This window comes from Dermacentor silvarum, chromosome 11 (assembly GCF_013339745.2).
Source record: "Dermacentor silvarum isolate Dsil-2018 chromosome 11, BIME_Dsil_1.4, whole genome shotgun sequence".
Lineage (NCBI taxonomy): Eukaryota > Metazoa > Arthropoda > Arachnida > Ixodida > Ixodidae > Dermacentor > Dermacentor silvarum.
Window position 1 is genome coordinate 82,609,125 of NC_051164.1, and position 23,915 is coordinate 82,633,039.

The following is a 23,915-nucleotide window of genomic DNA, read 5'->3' on the forward strand; positions in this document are numbered from 1 at the left end:
ATGGTGGAGGCGTTCGTTATATGTAGAGGCACCCGACTTTACTTTCACTCGAAACACATAAAATATTTGTATACGTATATCCACAAATATAATCGGCGAGGAACCTACGAACGCCAAACCAGCTGGAAGAAGTGAAGAAAGCTTCGCTCTAAAGAACTGAATACGAAACATCGTTAAAAAATAGGACGGCTGGAAAGGAAGTGTCCTAGGGCGTGGATGAAGAATCTCTACTCTCCTTTTCAAAGTGCCGGAGTCGAATTAATTACTGAGCGGTCGTCGAAACCTCAGCGGGTGGACATTTCTGCATTCCAGCTCCACAGGAATGGAGGCCCGCCGTGACTGGGACTCAACCCCTCGACTTTGGGCTCAGCGACAGAGCGCCGTATGCAATTGAGTCACCGCGTCGAACGCACAAGTCATTGAGAGCGTAAGAATGGACAAGGCTGTAACAAACGTGGCGAGGAAAATGCGCCTTTCAGTCACGGGTGCCTCGTAGAATATATTCACAGCTGCACGCATGTCTCCAACAGCTAATCAAAAGTGATAAATGGGGAGCCTAAACACGCCAACTCGGGCATGCATCGAAGGCCAACCGAGTCGCACACCGCGGTAGCCCACTATCTACGTTTACTGGAACACACACACACACACACACACACACACACACACACACACACACACACACACACACGCACACACACACGCACACACACACACACACATACACATACACATACACATACATACATACATACATACATACATACATACATACATACATACATACATACATACATACATACATACATACATACATACATACAGTTCGATCGTCGGGTTTTACTAAACGCTAGCGGGTCGGGCCGGGCGGGCGTCGAGGCTAGTTTGGTCAAACAAGGGATGGTCGAATAATTTTTTTATTCGATTACCGATTAATCATTCATCATTTTAGCCTTTAAACGATTCATTGCTTTGGATGCAGGGTTTTTTCATCGATTAATTGTTTAATCGAAAATGTTGCCGGACACTTTTAAAAAGGCTGAAACACAGTTACCTACTTTTGTAGGACCCTATTTTAATGTTTGAGAGATGGAACAAAGTTTGAAACACCAGTGTAAAAACAATTGATGAAGTGTAATATTTTAACTTGTTAGAGACTACATACAAGCTACTGTCTTTACCGTTTTGCCGTTGGGCACGAGGCGGCGCGGTTCGATACCTAACTGCGGCGCCCTCGTCGCGACGGTTGAAGCGTGACGCGTCGTCAGAACGGAAAAACCGTCCAAGGGTTGAGACATCGGTTCTCGGTAGGAGGACGGAGTGTCACCATTAACCATTAATGAATCAAGTGACCCGAGTCGTTTGCACGTACTACGCGTCCACGTTCCCGATTACGCAAGAGCGCCGCTTGCGCAAGGTAATGTTACCACGTGATTCGATGTGGTTTTAGGGTGAGAAGGCCAGACTGACGGGCGTGCGCGAAATCCGTGATGAGCTCGTTATTGCTTCAGCGTTCGTTTTTTTATCGACGCCTTTATCTATCCGTGACAACGAAACAGTTTAGGCGATGCAGTGAGATGCACCTTGCAATGACGTCGGTAACTAGCTACGTGATGAGCGCAATATTGCATCAGCATTTTTTTTTCTTTAGGGAGGTGGGGAGCTTCGTTGTCCACCCGTGCCAATTATACAGTTTAGTCGGTGTAGCAAGACACACATTGACCTTGCACAATTACACAAGAGCGCCGCTTGCGCAAGATTGCTACCACGTGATTCGATATCGTTTTAGGGTGCAAAGGCCAGACCGAAGACCGACGAGCGTCCGCGAATTCCGTGATGGGCGCGTTATTGCTTCCGCATTCGTTTTATCGACGCCTTTATCTATCCGTGACAATGAAACAGTCTAGGCGATGCAGTGACATTCAGGTTGACCTTGCAATGACGTCGGCGACTTGCTACGTGAATAGCGCATTATTGAATCACATTTTTTTTTTCATCAGAGAGGGCGGGGAAGGGGAGGGGGGGCGTCCTTATCCACCCGTGACAATTATACAGCAAGACACACGTTGACCTTGCGATGACGTCATGGTGTCGCGACGCTGATGACATTGACCCACCGCCTTTATACGGAACCGCTAGACCTCGAACGCCGTCGCGAACGTGCGGTGGGGCACGCGAAAACCCGGAAGGCAGCCGTGCCAACGAGGAAAAAAAAAATGGTGCGGTGAATTCGATAATCGACGTGGTCCCGAGACGATGTTGCGTCACGACTCATCGCGTTTCGCCAGACTTATCGGGAAAAGGGAAAGCCTTCAGTCGCAGCATTAAAGCTGACAGATGTTTGCGCCACGCCACCCGAATGGCGTACGACAGCCTATAGTATAGTAATTACCACATTGCGTGCTGGCGTAGTAAGCCTCTGCGAAGCTGGTAATCGGTTAACGTCATATACTAGTAGTTCCGCCACGGTTTCGTATTTTTCTTTTTTTTTTCCTTTGTAAAAATGGTCTTCGAAGCCGCTGCAACGCTGTGTCAAGCTTTCTGTATGTTTCTTGTCGTCGAACTTATACTGGCGATAGCAAAATACAGATGCAAAAGTAATAAAACCTACCGTATTTTCCGGTCTGCAATCCGCACCTGGTATTTATAGTACTTAGAGGTTGATTTCCTCTGCACGTAAGACGTCTTTCCGCGCATAAGCAGCGATACAGCTCGACATAACTTCACTTGAACGAACTATTGGCGTCAACGAAGAACTGCTGATCACCTACGGGTGCGACATGCTCGTGAGTGAGTATTTTATGGTCGTTTCTTGGCGGGGCCTATAGTGTACCTGTTAAAAGCACGCTTCGTTTGCTCTAACTGTTGAGGCAAAAACAAAAAGGACACCCGAATCCAGTGACTGCGCTGCGTCAAGATCAGTCGCACAGCGAAATAAGTTTCGCAATCATCTTCACTCTACTCTGGCTAATGGCCTGCTAATTCAAATCTTGCTAATGTTAATGGCCTTCTCATACGCAGGCTAATAGCCGCCAATATTCTGCTAATGGTTAAGACGTATTCAGTCAATGACTACTAGCTCAACGGGCGCAAGCAGTGTAAAATAAGAAATGCGGCAATTTGAACCAGAAGGTTCCTTTGAGGACGACAGGCAGAAAAATGCGGTTTTTAGCAGTCGACAGGGAGAAATGCTGGTGCAATCTGAGACTCCTTTCGAATGATTCGGCTGCAAGAGAAACGCGGTTCTTGCGCATGCGTACCAGTTCTAGAGCGAATGTCCTGGGGTCGCTCCTGAACAATAGTTACCAGTCGTTAAATAAGCATGCCTCGCATTAGGCAGCCTATGAACTTGTCTCGATTTAGGCCAAGCAATTTATTATTTTTCCAATCTCGCCGTGTTTGGATTCGTTTAAAATGATGTGCGGTGCTGTAGCATTGCACTTAGCTCCTTCAACGAACATTACACGCTCTACTAGCGCACATATCTGGTGGCGCGCTGTTTCTTTGTTTCATTACTGTCGTTGTCACGGTCCACCAGGCACGATCACCGTTCCCGTGTTTCTGATTCGCAAGCTTCTCAGTCGACCTGACATCCATTTGTTAACGATGTTAGACGTATGAGATAACGTAAAGGAGCCTCTTGTTGCAATACTGACTCCATGGAATCGTCACGTTTCTTTAGAAATTGTAAATATTCGATATTCAAAGGTCGTTTTTCTCGGGTATTCGTATTCAATTCGATTCGAAAACATAGCTATTCGAATGCATTTTTACCTTTCTTTCTTTGTTTGTTTCTTTCTTATTTTAGATGTTGGTATGTTGGTACCAATTCTAGAATGTTGGTATTCAATTCGGTTAGAATATACAGCCATTAAATACACTTTCTTTCTTTCTTTCTTTCTTTCTTTCTTTCTTTCTTTCTTTCTTTCTTTCTTTCTTTCTTTCTTTCTTTCTGTCTTTCTTTCTTTCTTTCTTTCTGGGATGTTCACATTCAATTAGATTGGAAAATCGATTCGAATACCCTTTCCCTTTTTTCTTCTTTCTTTTCACTAGGCTCATCAACGTGCTTTGTTCTTACGTGCTCGGAAACCGGCCAACTGTATTACTTTCACCTTCGCCGGTGAATGGTGCAACACAAGTGAAGTCCGGCGCAACGGGACCGGCGAAGGGTTGCGTAGGATAGAAATGCGCGTAGTGACACTCGAGAATAATTCAGGGCCTCTCTAAGCAGACAGGCCCGCGCTCAATGAGCCGTGACGTCACGCACGAAGTGCCGGCAGCCCGTTCTTTCAAAGCGGGACGCCGTCGACTTCTTGGCTCGTTCGTCTCTCCTCGCGTAGAGGATGCATCGCTGCGCAAGGCGTCGGATTGCCTGCATGACGTCATGCCGTACGGCGTACAGGCTCTGGAGTTATACAGGAGGACACGGTTTAAGAGAAAGCTTTAGCTCGGGTGTTCCTATGTAAATACATGTAGAAGGAGAATTCGCTTTTCCTCGTCAACCACTGCACCAAATTTGACGAGGTTCGTCGCATTTAAAAGAAAACCTTAAAATTTGGTGACTGTATGTTTCGAATTTTTTATTTATGTCGTCAATTATTTATTAAAAATTGGTAAAAATCGCAAATTTTCGGAAGATGAAACTATCAAGCTTACAACTCTTTCACTCAGCAATGAAAAACGATATCGCAATTCTGTGCATTGCATATAATAGTACGCCTAATGCGGACAAAATTGATATATTGCACATGAATCTAAAAGAAAAATGTATTATGTAAATACAGCTTTTGCAGAAACCTTGTACACAACGTAACGAATTCACGTAAGATATAAATTGACATATCGAATTTGACCGCTTTGAATTATTTAATGGATGCCTTTTACAGAACCGCGATAGTTGTTCTTGATGCAGAGCTATTAATTTGTAAACTTTGTGCTTCTATCTTTTTCCAGCTCTCGAATTCTTGAACATTCTTTTTTAAAAATTTAGGCGCGAAATCGAAATTTCGCATCCAACAGTCACTAGAATTTAACTTTCTCTCTCAAGTACAACAAAGTTTATTACCATCGTCCCAGGGGTTACCTCAGAAAAGCGCCGGAAGCGATTTGGGAGCCGGAAACGCGTCACAGACGTCATGTTTTGGGCATCGCCGATTTAAGTGCGCGTGGGAGGCAGAAATGCTATCGTTAGAAGACCACTCAATGGATTTGAATGAAATGTATAGCATTTAAGAAAGGAAGCTGAATTCTACCCAGCGTATACAGCAAACATTTTGATTCAGGGCCTCACAGTTTGTAGAAATGTTGCCGAAAACCACTAAATGTCAAATGTTTAGGGCACAATGCTTACGCATCAGGAACTCGGTACTAAAAACAGTTATTGCATTTCTGTAAACTACATCCGTTAGAACATCCGAAGCGGACAAATATCAGCTATGAGCTTACAGCATGTGTAATGCTGAAATGTTTAGGGAGGGTCCTGCTTAGCTCCCGCTCACAAATTATTGGTATAATTCAGAGCGGCGTGTAATACACCAATTCTGTCTGCTTTGTTGAAGTGACCAACCTGGAAACAATGAACGATGGTCCATTTTGCAACTCATTTCATAAGTCGCTTTTGCAGTATCTGCATGAAACGGGCCTACATGCTTAACTTAAGCTCATTACGACACTAGGCCACGCGGCAATTTCCCCAGCCGAATATAAAACATATCTCAGTAGGCACTGTTTACAAAATTGCGATATCGTTTTTTTTTATTGCCGAGTTATCAAGATGGGAACTTGATGCATCAATAATTATACGAATTCCAACAACAGATGTAAAAAAGAAAATGGCGGCTCTAATGGATTTTAACCTTTTTTTATTTTAAATGCATTTACTTAATCAAATTCAAGGCTGCTGACGCCGAGTAAAACAATTTCTATGTTCCCTTGTGTTTAGATAGGAGCTCCTCTTCGGGCCACCGTAGATGAGATTGCGCTGTCGACTGGCACTGCGGTACGATGAACTCCCGCCGTCGCCTTATCAGCGTCAACATGAGACAATGGCATAACATGAGCGTACGTTAACACCTCCTGAATACAATGGGGCGTGTAACGCGATTGCTTTCGTCATAAACGCCGTTCTTTCGGTTCACACATTGACGCCGACGTCGGCGAATAAGCGTATTAGATGTGCCGTATCGCGTGTCCGTCGTCAGCGGATGACGTTTTCTCGTACGGTTGTAAACAACTCGCACGCGTGCGCATCTGGTTAGGGCCGACATATCTGCGGAACGATATTGCGTCGGCGGGCACTTGACTCGAGGGTTGCACACGATACCGGCTGTTTTAAGCGAACACTTTCAAAACGTTTTAAAGGTTACCTGTGGCAGACAGTACAATTATAGTTCTTGAGCTGGTCTGCTCGAAGAGGCGGACGTTACTCACGCAAGAAAATTTGAAATACATAATCGGCTAACTAACAAAAATTCACTAATCAAGTTTTTAAGTAATTACCTTATGGCCCATGTTGCAATTTACAAATTCGAGCCGTGGAGTTCGGAAGGCGGATCCACTCGGAACGAATTCTCAAGATGACACCAGTTTCGAGATATTAATTCTCTAACTTTGCGGAGGAATCCATTGGCGTTCCAGTTCGTCTCGTGCAATCGAGACAAAAGAAAGCTTACATAAGACACAATGTTTAAGGAACTGAATGTAATAAGGAACTATGTGCTAAAAACATACATTGAACGGGAAACGAGTGGGCTGTTGGATTACGGTGGGGGGCTCAACAAGAAAGTGGTGGCGAATTAGCGTCTTCGAGATCTCTTAAAATTTTGCAGGTATGTGTATATGGCAGGCGAGGCCGATTTAACCCCGCATTCCATACCAAAGAAATTTATAACAACTTATTCGTTTCTTTATTTGTTCACGCCAAAGAACAGTGCCATTTTATTTTAGGTAAACGGTGATTAGTCTATTAATTAGAAATTGGTTTCGAGAACTATCCACAACTGAATCTTCGCTCCAGAGCATCAAAAAACGGTGGTATTACCGCCCTTAATTCAGAATTTTGAGGTATCAAGCTCAGCGTGTCAACAATAATACGTTGAGCAAAGTGAGGTTAAGGAAAGATACAAGTGGAAATCACTCTGCCGCAAGCAGCGAACCCAGCATTTACTTGATTTGCACACACTTTCAACGTAGCGCGAGAAGCCACAACAAGGCCTCGACTATGAACAAACAGAGACAAGTAATCGCACCGACCACAACGATCAGGGACAGCACTCGATGGTACACATATAAAGCGACTCCTTAATCCTGGACCAGTTCAAGTGACGTTTGCATTGCTACCGTGCGAATAGAAAGCAAATGGGCGCATGAAAAACACCAACTTAGTTACCAGCAGACCACCATTGTCAAAGCCATCGGCATACATTTCCTCGATATCCGGTTGTACAGGTATCAATCGCAGGAAATGAAAGGGTTGACCAGGATGCACGCAAGGTACAACATACGCATTGCTGGAATCCTTTGTTTGGCAGTAAACCGAATGCGGCTTATATATACTAACAATGAGTAAACTATAAGCGGAAAATAAATGCTGCGCAAAGCCTACCGAGGTGCACGGACACGCAAGTATCATGCACCAGTTGAGTGCATGCATGTTAGTTTGAGAGGCAAGTAGAATAAGGGGCAAACGAAAGACCGGGTGGAAGAATTCGAGTCATGACTGCCAAGTGACAAGAATGCGCTTGAGAAACGTCAACTGTTGATTTGTTTGAATGAAATCGCTAATTGGATGACACCTCGTCCAGTGGGGAAGTATTGACATTAAAAAAAAAAAAAATAAGGAAAGAAAGAACGAAGGAAAGACAGAAAAAAAAAAGCACCAGGACGACGACCAAAGTGGTGTTGCCATGCGTTGGCGTTTTGGTTTTCACAAGAAATGTTCGTTCGCTAAGCTCGGTGTTTTTGAGCCTTTTAGCTTATCGAACAAGGTTTCCGTCTGGAAGCCCCAACGCCAGCCCCTCTGAAAACACCACATCGGTCAACGTAATACGTAATCTCCGTAATTTGATTCGCCTGGATGTTTGAAACAATTGTTGATTGTTGTTTGTAGATTCGAACGAATCAACAAGCAACCACGCACGATTGCTTCCTTATACGGCGGCGCGTAGGAGGCTTCGAAAATTGTCGTTGTTTGACAGCGATCAACGAGACCCTGTACTTAGTCGCGTTCGCGTTTGTATTGTTTCGTTTGCGTTTCCTTTCTGCGTGACGAGCTCTTCGAGATGGAGCTTTGCGTAATCTCTTTCTTTGTCAATGACCTTGTTGCTCGGCGCTTAGCTTCACTCCATACTTTGTCGCTGCTTCTGTGTTGTTTGCGTATATCCTTGGCACAGCTAAGTATTGTTGACCTGTAGGGATTCCGCAAATTCAGGAAGAGAGCTGGGATTAAAGAAACGGTAAACAAGAACAGGACTGCGACGTCGTTCTGACTTAAGTGAGCTTGTTGAACTTCTTCAAAAGGGCTTCGAGAGCTTTCACCGCTTCACCTCTCTACTCTACACTCCGAAAGCTCATGCTTTCCAACTTAGGCGGCTGTGCGTAGGGGGATGCGAAAATTGTCATTGTTTGACAGCCATCAACGGAACCCTACGCTCGGCCATGTTCCGCGTTTGTATTGTTCCGTTTGCGTTTTATTTCTGCGTGACAAGCTTTTGGAGATGGAGTACCTCGTAATTAGTCGCGTTCACGTTTGTACTGATGCGTTAGCGTTTTATTTCTGCGCGACTGCAGGTGACAAGCTCTCCAAGATGGGGGCGTTGCTCGACCCTTTTCTTTGTCAATTGCCTTGTTACTCAGCGCTCAGCTTCACTCCATACTTTGTCACTGCTTCTGTGTTGTTTTCGTATATCCTTGGCACACACAGCGAAGTATTGTTGACCTGTAGGGGTTCCGCAAATTCAGGGAGAGAGCTGGGATTAAAGGAACGGTAAACAAGAACAGGACTGCGACGTCGTCTTGACTCAAGTACGCTTGTCGAACTTCTTCGAAAGGGCTTCAAGAGCTTTCGCCGCTTCGAGAGCTTCTCCCTTCTCTACACTCTGAAAGCTCGGCTCTCAAACTCCAAAAATAGAAGCGCTCAGCGCACGCTGTTTCCACTTTCTTGCTATACGAACTTGCATGCCCGCTCACTTCGCTTCGTGAACGCACCCACCGCAGAATAATCCCGTGTTGTTATCGCACACGGCAGCACAGCGTCGTGCCAGTTTCCAGGTCGCAACGCTGTCGCCCAGACAAGCAATTGCGCTGTAGCTCAGTATCTGCAGTCAACACGCTTGTTTCAGGGGGCGTTGCGCTACGCAGTATTTAAAAAAAAAAAGCAAGTAGATAACGTCATATCGTAAGCGGCGCAAAGGCAGACGGTAACACCTGTCGCGGTGACTCGGTGGCTAAAAAGCGTTCTTGAAAACTGAGTTTGTGCAGCGCAAACATACAGAACGTGAAGGAACACACACGACGTATGCGGCCGCTGACTTTCAACTATATTATTGTGTAAAGTGCTGAACGCGACGTCATGGATTCGATTCTATGGCAGCCGCGACCGCGTTCTCATGGGGCTGAAGGGCAAAAACGCTATAGGGTGCAGCTTTGGTGCAGCGTCAAAAAAAAAAAAAAAAGTGGTCAAAATCACACACCCCCTCTTTTTATCTCTCGTAAACACCCACACGCATTCACCTCTCACAAGCGCGCACATACGGACGATAGTTGCCCGCACGGGGTGGGCAGTTGCATATTAATTTATGCGCATGTGTTATGTTTGCTGCCCACTGCCTTCGGTCGTTTATGAATCGTTTACATTATTGGCCGATCGTGACGCGACGAGTTCGCACTGTGGGTATGCTTATCGATGTCCTTTTGTTTAGTTGTACAAGCGAATCGCAACTATTCTGGCGTGCGCACGCAAACACACATGCACCCGCAGGAACAGACACATATGCGCTCAATCACACCTGCAAGCACACACGCAGAGAGTCCGCACACGGAACCCGCACACGGAACCCACACACGAACTCGCATGAAAACCCACACAACCTGACACATTCAGGCGCAAGCACACAAAGCACCCATACACAAGAAGAGCGCGTCATGGCGTAATTTTGTCATTACGTGAAGGCACGAGTGCGGCCTGCTAACCTGGGCATTTTTTTTCGCAGGAACTATACGAGAACCACGGGGAGACAGTCTTCTCGAAGAAAATAGTCGATGTCGAGGTCAGGACAAAAGGGACGCTAAAGCACAACAAAGCACGGGAAATGCGCGAAAATTTCGCTGCGATGCCAGAGTCATTATCTATCGGCGCAGAGTGGATTGAGAGAGCGTTTGGAAATCGGAGAGCTAAGATAATGACGAAAAAAGAAGCAGGAAGCAAAGCAATTATACCGAGCGGGTGACATTCTACACCGCGGGCGTCGTCAAAGGCCAGCGGCGACTCGGCGAGGAGCGATAAGCGAAATCGGGCGCCCAACTAAAGAGGCGTCTGTATATTTTGATTGCGACCGCGTGGTCCGCGACGTACAGCGGTCGCGCGGCTTCTGCCTTGATTTTACTTTCTGTTCTCGTCTTGTCTTGGCTTTTCTGGCCGTCTTGTGTTTACGACGCCGTTGTGTCTCCAGGCTGAGCCTCAATCAGCCTTCACCCGCGGCGAGTATTTAGGGGCGTGTGTTTCACGCACCATTCCACGCATCCGCAGTGTTCTCAACTAAGGCGTGATTTGTAGAACTTTGAGCGTTTCCTACAAATATATTACTAGAGGAAATTCGGGCGCTATCGTCTACGGGAGCTCTAAAGGATGGCTTCTAAGCCAGGCACGGGAGTGACGGACAATTCATGGATATGCCTAACACCACCGTCCTGGTTTCAAACGGCACTGTGACCAAGTTTTGATCAAATTCAACCAACTACCTTGTTCTAAATGCAACCATTAGCAATTGTTGAATACGCATGCGCGCAGAATATATCGCCGCTGTAGTGTTTAAAAGTATGAGCGCGTGGAAACTTTGAGTTCTTAAAGTCACAGGCGCGAAGACCAGACAAATACATGTATACTAACTAGCAGCATTCTCACGGTAAAAGTAGACGATCGCAGGACAAATTCGCACTATAGTAACTTTTTATGAAAATGTGTCGAGCATAATAAAACTTTTCTGAATGTTTACCGTCCAATTCGCATAGAAAATATATGGAATTCGAGTACTTCTCGCTTTATTTAAGTAATAATGTGCGGGAATTGTGGAGGGAAGCGTATGGCAACTATGGGTCTGCATACAGAAGCGTATCAGTTGGGAAGCTGCGCTGTACTTGTTTTAAATACGAAAATCCGAATAGCTAAATATGAGCTAAAGTCTTAGCTAAAGCAGGTGTACGTTTTACAACTCGGATGTGCACTGATCAACTGCATAACAACTGGTAAAACATTACTTGTGACACACTGTACACGGCAGTCACTCTTTGTGGTACTCCAAAAATTCCACGTGTATCCCGTACTTTTTTTTTGCGGTAGTTATGCGGAATTTACGCCTAATTCGTTCGAAATTTTAGATATGACACACCCACCGGGGCTGCTCAGCCTTCTCTTGCTGAACACGAACCAGTAGGTTCGACTCGCGGTGGTAGCGTTCGAATTCCGACGGGGGCAGAATGCAAGAACTGAGGCGTTACCCATAATGCGTGTTGCACGTTGCAACAAAGAAGCATTGGTGTGTTTCTTATCTCATCGTGAATAACAAGCGCGTGGCGATTCAAAGTTCGAAGGATATCGGGAAGCGATAAGACGTTCACCCAAACAGAGTCAGTCACTGTTTACCCAAACTCGCCAAAAACGTCGAACAAAAAAAAAGTTAACTGTGCTTCTTGCGGTAGCAAGAAGCAGCTGTCAATTTGACTCGAGAAAGTTAATCCACGTAGAAACTAAGTACAGCCCTATATTCTCGTTTCCTTCTGAGTGAATATCCAAGGGGAAATACATTTTATTTGGCGTGTTTGCGCTGAGGAAACGTTCCTCGTGGAAGCCTAAATGATCTACGGTTTCGACGTGATGTTCTCGCTGGATTGCTACTGTTCAACAGTAAATTGATCTGTAGCGACACACCCTTGATATCTGAAAATTTCAGGGTATGAAGACCACGTTTTTTTTTCTCAGCGTAATTATGCTTATCTGTATACACCAACTCACTAGATAAAGAATGTCGTCGCCCATTTAGGGCCGCTGTCACACTTTTGATGAACGTTGCCCGCAAGTAATTTGTTGTTCGCGGCCCCTTCACATAGATACAATGTTTAAGAAGAAGGTTGTTGCTCTGCCCCGCCAATAGCTTTTCGGTGCTTGCGCACAAGTCTAGGTTTTTGGGGACCACGTGAGCCGAAGCACACGACATGCGTTCCGCGGCTTAAGTAAGCCCTTAATCATAGTATACTTGTACCCTTACTATATTTCCCCTCCTACTTTGCAGAGCACAGCAAGGTGGAAGCGCGTCTGTGCTTTCCCTGCTCAACTGGTGACTTTGGCAGTTCGTTGCATTTACTGTAAATACATATAAATTTATTTCTCGTATACCACGTTGTAAGCACAACGCGTGCTCCTTCAGTGACAGAAATGGAAAATTGTCAGCTCTATCGGTCAACTAGATTAGGATAGTGTTGGTCTTACTCACCTATAATCTCGATTCTGGCGTCTAAGCTTGGTCCGGAAGCGGCCTTTCGTGCTGAAACACACAGGTGAAAATGGTGCTTGCGCTCTATAAGTTTCTTGTCAGTTCGACGAAGAACCGATGGCGTATGCACATTCGAAGTTTTGTCGACGATGTAGCCGCGGAGCTTCCTCCTGGTTCGCGACACCTCCGAAAGTGAGGTCCTCTTCGGCAATCACGGAGTTTCAGAAGATCTCTTCGACTCGCGTCTTCCTTGGCCCGTCTGCACCAGAGCACATAACCGTCGATGCCTCGTACAGACACGTTTGCTTACAGAATGACTAGCATCGTACATAACGCCATACGATGGTCACCGTCTTGAGGCCAACTCAGTTCAGCTTGATTCAGGATACTGGGCTTCTGAGAGGACTTTGACGATGCCGAGTGGCCCACCCAGACTTCCTCAGCCGCTTGGGGCGTTGTAGCAACACCGTACCTTCGGCGGAAGAGTGATCAACAGCGTTCTTCCAGTGCAGTTTGATCGCGTTAGAAATACTGCATCCTTTTCAAACCGGCGACGAACTAAGCAGGAAACGCTGAACGACAAAGTTCTTGCCAACACTTTGCCTGCTCCTTCGTTGGAATCGGCTTCAGCCTCGACAAAGAGGTACAGTTTCCCAGCCTTGCGTGTAAAATAACTCGTCTCTCTCTGTCACGAGTTGTTTTTCCTGCAGAAACCCGATGCAAAGTAGCAATCTTGTCACCGTGTTCGAAAACACGTCCTGGTTCGGTAAGCCTTCGCTCGGCTCTCAAGAGCGAGGTCGCCGTCGATTCTCCGAAGACACGACTCGGCAGCCCCTACAACTAAACGTCTTCTTAGGTAGCCAGCTGTAAAAGCGCGGGACGTTGTCCCTTGCGAAGCCACTCTGATCGGGCTCACGTAACAGTTCCGCTCTCCGAAGCCGGGCAGCAAGTGCCGAATCGCGGTGGAATCGGGGGTCGTTTCTTTCGCCCGAGTTCACCGTCCTCCGAACTGTACCGCAAGCGGTGGCCTCCCGCGCGCTCGCGAATCTGGACAAACTCGCCGCCGGGTCGAAAAAAAAAATAATAATAAGCTCACGTTCTTCTCCGACCGCGTAAAACCGGCCGCTGTCGCCGAAGCGTGTAGTAGCGCGTACGCGACGAGCTCCGGAGGAAGTCGATGCCGGCGAGGTAGTAGTAATCCTTCGGAGAAGCCGTACGCGCGCTTTTGGCGACCGAGCCGCGAGCGTGGAGTCGTCGTCGTCTTCCTCTCTAGGGCGAAAAGCGCGCCCGCGTCGTCTCCCCGTTCTCGTAGCCTGACGTCTCACGCGCGGCGCGGCAGGAAATAACTGACGGCTCACCGGGCCCCTGCCTCGGATAAGATATATAGGCGCGCCGCAGCTTTCAACCTCCTCCTCCTCCTCCTCCCCCCATCTCCGCCGCTCCTCCCCCACCCCCTCAACGACGTTCACGGACCACTCACCCTCGAAGCTCCTCCATACCTGCTCGTTCTGGATGCGTGTCCACAATCGTCGTCGTCGTAAAAAACGCGCCCGCGGCGACGTTTATTATTGACGTCGACTTAGCAAACGCGTGCGCCGTTAGCGCTCGCTACTTTGTTTGCTGTGTGTTGTTTTTCTTTTCTGGCGAGCTCCTTCCGACTGCGAAGCCTCTTGGCGCTGACGGTCTCGGTTTGCTTGTTTAACACGTCTTCCCTTCGACACCGGTGACGGATCTCGCTGAAGACGTCTCTTTGCCGCTCGAGCTCTCGTTTCTCTTTGGGGCAGCTCGCCGACAGGTGGGCGTGAAACGGACAGCCGTTCGGGTGTGGCGTTCGGGAAGTTTAAGGAGTTAGTGGCTATAGCTGGGAAAACGAAGGCGCCGTCGGTATATAAAAATTACGCAAATCTAATGCACACATTGAATCTATGTGCAGCGAAGCTTTCGTGAAGCGGTAAATTAAACACTATACGAAACTGTTCGTCGTCTGCAACGCGTGTTTCGGAGCATCGCGATTATACATGCCTGATTTTACATGCCTGAATGCATGATTTTGAGTTCTTACGTGCCAGAACCATGATCTGAATGTCAGGCACGCCGCAGTAGGGGGTCCCACATTAATTTTAACCACATGGTGTTCTTTAAAGTACACCTAAGTCTATACAAGCACACGAGGGTTTTTGCATTTCGCCCCCATCGGAATGTGGTCGGCCGTGGAGATGCTCACCAGACAAGAAGTACCCTAGTGGCCTTTATTCTTTAAGTCGTTGTTGATCAAGTTTACTCTCTGAACGTGACCATAGCAGTAGTTTGGGCTAGTTGGCCTAAATAAGCGCTGGATGAACGGATACATGAGTAGCGACCTATGTTGTCTTGAAGTGTATTTCACTTTGTGTCTGTTTCTGTAGGGTCCCGTTTTCAATATTAATACTTTGGGACCCTCGTCTGTATGTTAGATTTATGTATTTGTTTTGTGTATGAATGAACTCAAACTTCAAACTGGGTTACAAGCTATACTGTGCGATTACTGTCGTATCACTTCTCCATTAAATGGTGATATACGCGACTCATTCGTATAAGGGATCAAACACTTCCTTTTCTGCCTATATTCGCTAATACTAACTTAAAAATAATACAAGCGTGCGTTGATAGGTGCAATAGGTCAATTATTAGAAGAGAGGGTGAAGCTAAAAGAAAATTTTTTTAATTGTGCGCGGAAACCCCGACGTCAGCACATCAGTGTGACGTCACAACTTCTAAAGTAATTTTTCGTATTCGGGCCACGTTGGCTCAGTAAATGTTCGCGAATGTTGCCATATTCAGTCTTGGGCTCCTTTAGAACACAATGTAGTCAATCTTTACCGCTAAAGAATTAACTGGGACCTAGAAGACGCTGCCAAAGTTCATGACCTCACGGTGAGCTGGTGCGGGAACTTCAAGGTCAGAGGAAATAATTTTCCCCTTTAGTGTCCCTTTAAATCGGAGACTGGCGAACGATATATGCTATACCGAAGGAAAATGAAACGGAAGCAGAACAGATCAGATACGGGCGCTGAAATACCAGAGCTCTATTGCTATGCTTCAGATAAAGGCGAAGTTCTCATCTCTCCCACAAAGAACACCGTATCGCGCGTCAAATTTGAAATCGTGAAGCGTCGCGATTGAGACGAGGACAACGCAAAAAAACATCAGCGATTACAGCCAGCCATGCTGCCCTTGTATTTGTCGTGCTGTCTCGCTCAGCAGCAACTTTGCTACAGCTACTGATTTTCTTTCTGACATTTTAGTGAGTCAGCGATGTAGCTTCGGCATCCACCACATGACTCGAGTAGCCCACCCGACCGCGGAAAACACTGTTTCCGGGATCGGCGCAGTTTTCGTTACCCCGATATCTGGGATCGGCCCGCATTACTCGCTGAGGAACCGATCGAGCAGACGTGTCATGCCCTTAGTATATATATATATATATATATATATATATATATATATATATATATATATATATATATATATATATAGATGATCGCTCGCGCCTACGCGAGCCCGCGTTGATCACATGCCATTGACAGAGCAAAGTATTTTGGAGTGCCGACCTTATGAGCCGTCACAGAAGAAGGTGACGAAGGCCTCAATGCTGCAATTCTCAAGGACACCACACCTATGCAAACGGCTTCAGCATTAATTGCTGTTAATTGTGATAATGTGTTGTGACGGTGAACGGCTGCGATCATGTGTCTGCTCTCTCTCTCTCACTCTCCACTTCATTCTCATCTCTCTACTCCCTATTGAAGTTCTTACGCTGTAAACCGATACGCTGTAAGCCAATACACTGTAACCCGATCGGTCTATATACTCTCACCCTTACACCCGTAAAGGGTGTAAGGGTGTGGCTTGTAGACAGAAAGCATCCTTAAGGGTGAAAATTTGTTTACAGTGTACGCTAAATGTTGAGTCAATGCTGCCACGTCAATGCTGCCACTCCTTATCTCTCCGCTATAGTGTATGACAGCAAACCGCATTTTCTGTTCTAGTTAACGTCCCTGCTTTTCTCTTTCATTTCGTTTCTCTCTCTCTCCCTCTCTCACTTCTCTAGAATGAATCTCCCGTCTTTATTAATTGCAGGCAGTCGTCACAGAAACACGCGGTATACTGTGAAACCGCCTTATTTTCGCGCGACCTTAATTTACGCGAATTTCGCTGTTGGAAGGCGTTGCGATATTTACCGGCACACGAAATTTTCAGGCGAGAAATGTGGACACTAAAACGAACACTAAAGAAAAATTAATATTTGTTGGCTAGTTCTCCTTCCTATACCCACTGAGGCGTGACGCGCTCGATTTAATTGGCAGCGCAAGCTTGCGCTATGCCAGTCCTCTCAAATGCTGTGTGAGAAATGTGACTTTTCGCATAGAGGGACTGCCATACTCCGATGAACCAGGCGCGGCTCGTCGACGAACATTGTGTGTCTGAAGCGTCACGTAGAGGGCCAAACAGGCAGCTCGGCTAATCAAACACAAGAATGGTGGGGGCAAAAAAAAAAGTCGCAGTTTCGCCCGAAAGGTGAAGCATTGATTGCGATAGCAAATTAGCGAAGCAATTAACGCAATAAGCGATAGCAAGTAGCGAAGTAAGGATAGTAGTGTTATAGACCGTAAAATTTTGTAAACATAGGCATACTAACTATGCCAATGTTTATCTCCCTTACCTCCCGGGTGTTGCGCGAGACGGAAGACGACGCGCTTCCTTCCCGCTTCCCTCCCTTGCGTGCGCGAGACTGTGCCGCGATCGCCGGCTCAGCCTCGCATGCTTTCACTCGCACATACAGCATATGGCGCGCGGCGACGGTTTAATCGACCTTGGACTTTATGCGGAACCTCGCGGCGACGGCAGAAATGCACCTGGAGTGTCCATATGATTGTTGTCGCAATTAAACGGAAAGGAGCTTTTACAGCCCAAATGAGCCGTAAGGCACTAGCCCGAAATCTCGAAGCTTAGGCAATGCGCCTTAAGTCGATTATATGGGCCCAAAGTCGCCTATTCGCAAAGATCTGCGGCCGCGAAATTATGGGGTCTTACCGGCATATGACCCCACCTCAAGAACGACCTTCCAGATATTGCTGTTTCGCTTTGAAGTTCTCGCGCTATGGTTTCATTCGCGCGCGCGATACTTCTGTGTGTCTTAATTTCTTTCCCCGTCGGTCAGAGTCGTTTGCTTCCGTCGTCTCTCCATCGACATCTCGTCTAGACAGGTATTCTTTTTGCGCTCTATGCAGCTGTAGACAAAGTCAGAGGGTTACACGGGGCCGGATGCAACCGTTAGATTATTCGTGACAACAGCTGTGCTGGCAGTTCTTCTTTCACGGCGGTGAGCCTTCCATTGTCTGCCGGCGTGCGCGCGTGACTTGGGCGCGCACGCCTAAATACGCTCGTATGTTTTTTGCGGAGATTTCGCGAAACGAACGCGTGGTCTTTCGCAATGCCAAGGCCGCACGGCGATGCGGCCGTATGCGTAACCGCTGCACGTTTTTTTTTTTTTTTTTTTTTTCATTGACTCGAGCGGCGTTCGCAATAGCACGGCAACTGCGAAGCCAGGCTGTGTCGATCGCTTCCCGGCAGTGTCAGTTTAGACACGGCCTGTGTATACACAACCGAAGGAAAGAGACGACGAGCTAGATTTCGAATGATTCACGCACAGCCTTATAACGGGTTGCGCAGTGAACAGAGTACTTTCCGTCCCAAATCGCCCCGGCGAAGACCTCTCACGCGGCCCTCGGTAAAAAGAAAAGCAAGGAAAAAAAAATTAAGGGGCACTTAGTTATCCCTACTGTGGATGAATTCGAAAGCATTGCGCAATGATCACCAAAGGTCGAGGGTATCGACTCCCGCCCAAGGTTGTGGGTTCCAGTGCCTTAATTCACTATATGTTAATTAACGGTGTCTTAATTAACTTCTGCAGCTTACTTCGGCCCTTCGACTGACATCAGACGGGTGTTTAGAATACTTTATCCGACCTCATCAATAACTGCGGAACTGGCAGCGCTTGATGTTGCTCTGAAGTACGTCGTACACGAAGAATTAAACGTATTGAAGGTCGTCATTTTTACAGACTACCCTGCTGCCCTCAGCAGACTGAGACAAGATGCTGATAGCCCAATTTTATGCAGTATCCAAGAATTTGCCGGCAAAATTACTTCGCGTGGAGTGTCCCTTATTGTCCTGTGGATACCCTCACACGTGGGCATCGCTGGAAATGAAGAGGCTGATCGACTCGCTTCAAGTTGTGCGACCCGCGTCGGCCATGTCTTCGTTTGCACCGCCCTCTCTTTGTCGTCATTTGAAGCGCTTGCGTATCTAGTTTCCTATCCTTAAGCTTTCCCCGTGGTGGCGGTGCCGTCGAAATGTCATGCGTGTCCAGTTTCCGCGAACGCCTATACCGACAAGGACGTGTGGACAGCCCGTCGTGTACGTTTTGTGGCTCCTGTGAGACACTTGAACATCTCGTTATAGAGTGTCCCGCATTTGTTGTGCAGCGCGCATTGCTAATTAAGGAATATAGACTTATTGGACTGCAATGCACGACCCTTGACGATTACCTATTTCCAAGGGGGTGCGCTGCTAGGCGTGACCAGGCCCATCGAGCCCTGCTAACATTTTTGAAGGATACTGCCTTGGCCTCCCGTTTATAAACATTATTTGTGTTTTTGTTTTGTTCTGTGTCTACGTCATGTCTTCATTTCCTCTATTCCCTCCTCCTGGAAGAGTAGGCAGGCGTTGTGCCCCTCTCGGTGGCAGTTGTCAGCTTGCTCCCTCCCTATTTCCTTCGTGTCCTTGTGTGTATGTGTGTACAAACCAAATAATAATAATAATAATAATAATAATAATAATAATAATAATAATAATAATAATAATAATAATAATAATAATAATAATAATAATAATAATAATAATAATACCGAAGGTCGTGGGTTCGAGTGCCATAATGGACTATATCCTAATTAAACCTGCCCTAATTAACCTCGGCTTAATTGATTTCGCCCTAATTCACTCTGCCTTACTTAACGTTGCCTTAATAATGTCTTCTACTGCCTCGATTGGCACACTTGGGCTCACTTTTTGCACCATCGTGGTCACGCCAACGCCGACGCCGGATTTTCCGCCTCATGAGCCATATAATGCTTCCGCCTTAAAAATTCTGCTAAATTCTATGGTTTTAGGGGCGGAGCCGCGACCTGACTAAGAGACACGCCGTAGAGGGGGGTCTCACGAATAATTTTGACTTCCTGTGGCTCTTTAGCGTGAACCCGATGCACGGTACGTGATGTTGTTGTTGTTGTTGTTGTTGTTGTTGTTGTTGTTGTTGTTGTTGTTGTTGTTGTTTTTTATTTCGCCCTCGTCGGAATGCGGCCGCCGCTGCCGGGGTCGAACCCGTAGCCTCGAGCTCTGCAGTGCACCGCCATTGCTGTCGGGATCATTCCTGTTACTGCGACAGCATTTATAGGAACTCTCGAGGCCTGGTTTTCAATGTCGGTCTGTTCTTTCCGTTTGGAGGGGATAACAGGGACGAAGTCGTCATCGATAACGATAATGGATAACGATAATGGATAACGATAATGGATAACGATAACCCATAACGATAACCCATAACGATAACCCATAACGATAATGGATAACGATAATGGATAACGATAATTCATAACGATAATTCATAACGATAATTCATAATGATAATTCATAACGATAATTCATAACGATAATTCAGAACGATAATCCATAACGATTAACGATAACGATGACGAATCGTTATCTTGTCGTTGGCCCGCCAACTGCATCCCCAGCTTTATCACCCTCGTCGTATAGAGTGAAGTTAAACAAAACTTGCCGCGCCACCGGGATTCGAACTCTTGGCCCTCCAGCAATGCGATGTTTGAAACGGTACGCGCTAACCACAGCGCACCGATGGAGTTTTGGCCAGTTGTGCGGAGTTCGGCGTACTACACGCGACTCTGACAATGTCGGAGTTTCGTATACATGTATTTTGTTTGTGTAGTACATCGTTGGCTCTATCGCAAGTCGTTTCCGAGAAGATGACATGCAATGTCCGCTGCTGTCACGGTGAATGAGTCCAGCACCGAAGGAATCGCTGAAGTGTTCCGATTTTCGCCATTTTTTTTTTTTTTTTTGTTACAGCCAAGCTGTTAACTTGACTTCGCGACCGCTTTCATACAGCGACGGCGTTATCGGTATGCAACCTAGCGTTCGAGTTACGAATGTTTGCTGTGAAACCTAATTAGCAAAAAAGAAATTATGGGGTTTTACGTGCCAAAAATAGTTCTGATTATGAGGAACGCCGTAGTGGGGGACTCCGGAAATTTCTACCACCTGGGGTTCTTTAACGTGCACCTAAATCTAAGTACAGGGCTGTTTTCGCATTTCCCCCCATCGAAATGCGGCCGCCGTGGCCGGGATTCAATCCCGATTCAATCCGTTCTAACTCTAATAGCATTTCAAAGATCTTTTGCACAGATTTCCATGGCAAGAAATAGAGGCGAACGATTTGTTCCAGTTTTCCGTGATTTGCAACTCTGCTCAACCATCACAGATTAAAGCTAGAGCTCTTATCAGGAAGTTGCTCGGTCGTTTCAATGCACCTCAAAAGTCAGAGTAAAGCCTGCCGTACCGAGAAGCAAAGGCAGGGCAGAGAATTTCAGGCATGCATGGAAACGAAGTCGGGATTACACAAACAAACGAAATGTGTAATGCCGCATCACGACCGTAGAAAATGACTATGGTTACATGATTTATTCCTTGGTTTTAACATAAAGAATTGCTGGCGTCGTAGCGGGCAGCTCCGTGGATCAGTTTTGACTTACAGGGGTTATTTAATGTGCTCCTAAACATAAACAAAGGAGTGTTTTACTTTTTATGTATTTTTCTTGCATTCCGTCCTCATCGAAATGCGGCCGCCGCCGTGCGCATAGCAAGATATGTGCCGGCTTGACGCTGAACCCATCCGCGCATACTCGGAGCGATAAACACAGATTCTATGACGGTGACACTCCGACGCCAGTTGAGTCATCGATAAGTGAACGACTCATAACTATGTTTACTGCTGCAGAGGGGATTGAAAGCAACAGCAAACCTCTGCCAAGAATTCGTCGCCAGGCCGTATTCAGCTAAGCTTCCAAAAAACACTGCATGCAAGACTGTAAAATGCCCAAGGTTCCTCGCGTACATTGGCAGCGGAGCCAGTCAGCTTCCGCTGCAAAGGCATGATTCACAACAAAGTGGTGAACTCGTTAACAGACAATTATCGCTAAGTCAACATGTCATGGTAATGATGTCAGTGCGCATAAACTCTCCTGCTTACTTCGTTGCGTCGATTCTTGCAGCCACAGAGTAGCGCTCAGCTGACGCAGTAAAAAGAGAAGTTGAATATAGGTGTGGCAGCGAGGTTAACCAGACGCACGTCCGACGCGCACGTTTCTTCGTTTCCGAAGACTGTCTCGAGTCAAACCGCGAAGAGGTTCACGCTCGACGTCGCGCGAAGAACAAAGGGGTGGCGTTTGCGAAGGTTTACACGTGACGCATTGAAGTGGGTGGCACGCCTACGTGTGACTGTTGCGGAAGCAAATAAGCTATTGAACACATTTTGTACCAAACTTACAGTGAGTAATGGCATACATCGTAATGCTATATATGTAGGTTTAGATTGTACACGTATCCATACAATAAAAGAAAATCTTTCTTAATATTCGGTCGATAATTTTTTTTATCGCAGTCAGGTTACTGTGGATAGACGATCGTTTCATTAGTCGCAGCAAATTATACAGCGGACAGCTGTTAGGGGTCGCTGTGGTTTAAATTTTGTATGTGCGCTGTCCAGTGCGTGCGTGCGTAACCTAGCACACCTTCGGGATCGGTCCAATGCACGAGAGAGGGATGCAAGAGTTTGGAGTATACCAGACATCAGGGTATACAAGATCGGTAACAACCTATTGCATTATAGGCGCGGGCCGCCAGTGAATTCTCTGCATTTTCCATTTTTCTTTGCTCTTAAGTTGCTTAAAGGTCATGAAATATTTTGACAGGGCCAAGCAGGAGGGCTCAGCGATAGTCACAGCTTCACATTATCGCATACTGGAGCACTGTGCCTTTAGTGCCTCTTACACATGGTTGCACACGATTGGCTAAGCTTTGCACAAGGTTCCGACAACGCTCACAATAGACAATGCACAAGAGCAGACTGATAACATAAAACAAGAGGACTGAAATAACTTAGGTGGTGCAAGTGTTCTTGTCGAGTTCTTGTCGTAAAAGGAAACGAGGAGTCTACATGGGAGAGTGCTAGATACTTTTTGGGCACGGGAACGGCCTCAACACGGGGACGTACCGCTAAATTGCGTACCGCTAGCGTGCGCATCAAATGTTGTGGAAAGCCCGCGACGAATGTTGCAAAGATTCCCAATGCCTTCAAGCAAATCGATCGACGTCATCGGTACAGTGGGTTGGAAGCGAAACTTGAAATGAGTCACTGGGGCTGTTATCATCATCAGCCTATATTTATGTCCACTGCAGGACGAAGGCCTCTCCCTGCGATCTCCAATTACCCCTGTCTTGCGCTAGCTGATTCCAAGTTGGGCCTTCAAATTTCCCAACTTTATCACCTCGCCTAGTTTTCTGCCGTCCTCGACTGCGCTTCTCTTCTTTTGGTATCCATTCTGTAACTGTAATGGTCCAACAGTTATCCATCCTATGCATTACATGACCTTTCCAGCTCCATTTTTTCCTCTTAATGTCAACTAGAATATCGGCTATCCCCGTTTGCTCTCTGATCCACACCGCTCTCTTCCTGTCTCTTAACGTGAGGCCTAAAACGTTTCGTTCCATCACTCTTCGTGCGGTCCTTAACTTGTTATCGAGCTTCTTTGTTAACCTCCGAGTTTCTGCCCAATATGTTAGCACCGGTAGAATGCAATGATTGTACACTTTTCTTTTCAACGACAATGGTAAGCTCCCAGTCAGGATTTGGCAATGCCTTCCGTATGCGCTCCAACCCAATTTTATTCTTCTGTAAATTTCTTTCTCGTGATCAGCGTCCCATGTGAGTAATTGACCTAGATAAACGTACTCCTTTACAGACTCTAGAGGGTGACTGGCGATCCTGAATTCTTGTTCTTACAGCAGTTATCAGCAGTATTATCCCATTGAAATTTT

The 23,915-nt window shown here is 46.5% G+C and overlaps 1 protein-coding gene and 1 long non-coding RNA gene across 3 annotated transcripts in view; one reads left to right on the forward strand and one right to left on the reverse strand.

Moving 5' to 3' along the window:
* LOC119433846 (uncharacterized) overlaps positions 1-14,045 on the reverse strand; it is a 32,688-nt gene extending 18,643 nt beyond the window's left edge. Inside the window, exon 1 of the mRNA XM_037701112.2 lies at positions 12,705-14,045. The gene's annotated coding sequence lies outside the window, so the exon portion shown is untranslated. The remainder of the gene's footprint in view (positions 1-12,704) is intronic.
* LOC125941603 (uncharacterized) overlaps positions 1-23,915 on the forward strand; it is a 129,575-nt gene that overhangs the window by 28,710 nt on the left and 76,950 nt on the right. The gene's annotated exons all lie outside the window — the stretch shown is intronic.